We start from the raw sequence: 2,596 nt of genomic DNA, 5'->3' as shown, positions 1-2,596 counted from the left end.
TTTGAGTCTTTTGTAAAGTGTGTAATTCCTCTTTTAGATCTTGCAAGAATTTCCTCATCTCCTGGAACTCGTCAACTTCTTTCTCCTTTCTCTTTAGCAGTTCATTATCTCTCTTCTCTTCCATCTCTGTTAGCTTCGACATTATGAATGCTCTAAATTCCTTATCAGACATTTCCATGATTTTCACTGAACTGCTTGTGGATGAAGAAGAGTTACTCTTTTCCCTTGGAGGAGAGGTATTTTCTCGTTTTCCCATATTTCTCATGTTCTGGCGGTGATTTCTTGTCATCTGATGGATGGTGTGTTTCTTTCAAATTCTTGAATTTCAGCCGCTAGCTTGTTTGCTGGAGGCTGAATTATCAGTAGAAAATCTTCATTCCCTGAAATATCTAGTTCACTGGAGCCATATGGAACCTTCTTCTCTCTCTCTTTGTCTTAATAAGTCTCGCTAGTGGAGTATCAATTTTATTGATCTTTTTAAAGAACCAGATTTTTCTTTCCTTTATTTTCTGTACAATTTGTTTATTTTCTATTTCATTTATTTCTGCTCATATCTTTATTATTTCCTTTCTCCTGGAGTTTTTTGTTTGTTTTTTGTTTTGTTTTGTTTTGTTTTTCTATTTCTTTTCCAATTCTCTGAGGCATGATGTTAGGTGTTCCATTTGCATTCTTTTCATCTTCCTCTTATGTGCACTAATTGCTATGAACTTCCCTCTGATAATCAGGATATACAGGGAACTCAAAAAGTTTACCTAAAAATAAAATGATCAACCCAATTAAAAGATGAGTAAATTAACTGAACAGACAACTCTCTAAGGAAGACATATGAGCTGCCAAAAAGCATATGAGGAAATGCTCAACATTCCTTATCATAAGGGCAATGTGAATTAATACTACAAGGAGATACCACCTAACTCCAGTCAGAATGGCTACAATTAAAATAATAAATAATGGTAAATGTGGTGAAAGGGGAACCCTCCTACACTTTCGGTGAGATTATAAATCATTAGAACCACTGTGGAGAACAATATGGAGGTTCCCCAAAGACCTACAAGTAGAACTACCTCATGATCCAGCAATTTTACTCCTGGGTTTCTACCCAAATGATAAGAAAGCACTCAGTTGGAAAAAACACTTGCACACCATGTTTATTGCAGCATTACTCACAATTGTTAAGACATGGAACCAATCCAAATGTCCATGAATAGATGAATGTATTGAAACGGTGTAGAATATTTATACTACAGAATACTATTCAGCCATAAAAAAGAAAGAGACCCTGGTATTTGAAAGAAATTGGACAAATATGGAAAATTTACTGCTAAGTGAAGCAAGCCAGACAGTGAAAGAGAGACATTGTATGTCCCCATTCAATATATACTGAATATCGACATGCTGTGGCAGAAACTGAATGATTGGAAGGTATAAAAGCATGGAAAGCAGTGTTGAAAATGGAGACAGTAGGAGAGGAGGGTGGGAAATGTGGGAGGTTGTAAGGAAGGAATCAAGGGAAAGAAGAAAGAAGCAAAACACTTACAGGATGCAAAATGGAAAGAATTCTGTTGATTCTAATAATGTTGATGGTAATATAAATATAAATAAATTAATGAGACCCTGGAATTTGATAGAAAGTGGACAAATATGGAAAATTTACTGCTAAGCAAATCAAGCCAGACTATGAAAGAGAGGCATTGTATGTCCCCATTCAATATATACTGAATGTCTGCACTATATGGAAGAAACTGAAAGACTGGAAGATACAAAAGCATAAAGAGCAATGGTGATACTAGAAACAGTGTGGGAGGAGGGTGGAAAATGGTGGAGGGCAAGAGGGAGGGAATCAAGGGGAAAGGAAAGAAGGAAAAGATTCCAGGACACAAAAATGGAAAATTATTTATTGATCATCATGTGTATGGTAATATCTTTAATTGAACCAATATATATATAGTGCATTCATAATGGGAAATTTTACTTGGTATGCTGTAATAATGCACAGTGATTGAAGGCAAAAAATAATAATTTTTAAAAGATCCCCAATGCACAGGCAATAGTCCCAAAAAGAGACAAGTGGGATTATATCAGGATAAAAAAAAAAAACTCTAATTAGAAAAAAATAATAATAATTAGAGTAAATCGGCAACCCTTGGAATAGGAGAATATATTTCCAAACAGTGTCAGATAGGAAACTGATAACCAGTTGGGACCAGCAGGTTGCATGGTGGTTAGGGGCACTGGACTCCACATGGCCAATCACAGTCATCATAAGTTAGATGCAAAGGAAAGTCAGAGGAAAGACATTAAGGAGAAAAATAGAGAGGCAAGATATTAATGAGATAAAAAAAATGGTTTATTATCCACTGAAGATAACGTGTATAACATTCCCAATTGGACTGGTGAGAAATGTATTCATGTTGGAATATTCACTTTACAAGCTAACTGACATATGTGATTGAATGTATAAAAGAAATTGAAATAAAAAGTAAGTAATAATAATATATTTAAAATGATACAGAGATAGTTGGAATTTAAAAAAAAAAAAAAACAGGATCAGCTGTTGGCATAATGGCTATGTCACTGGATTCCCACGTAATCGACC

This window comes from Tupaia chinensis, unplaced genomic scaffold, assembly GCF_000334495.1.
Source record: "Tupaia chinensis unplaced genomic scaffold, TupChi_1.0 Scaffold000130_1, whole genome shotgun sequence".
Taxonomy (NCBI): Eukaryota; Metazoa; Chordata; class Mammalia; order Scandentia; family Tupaiidae; genus Tupaia; species Tupaia belangeri.
Note: the sequence above shows the minus strand (reverse complement) of the source record.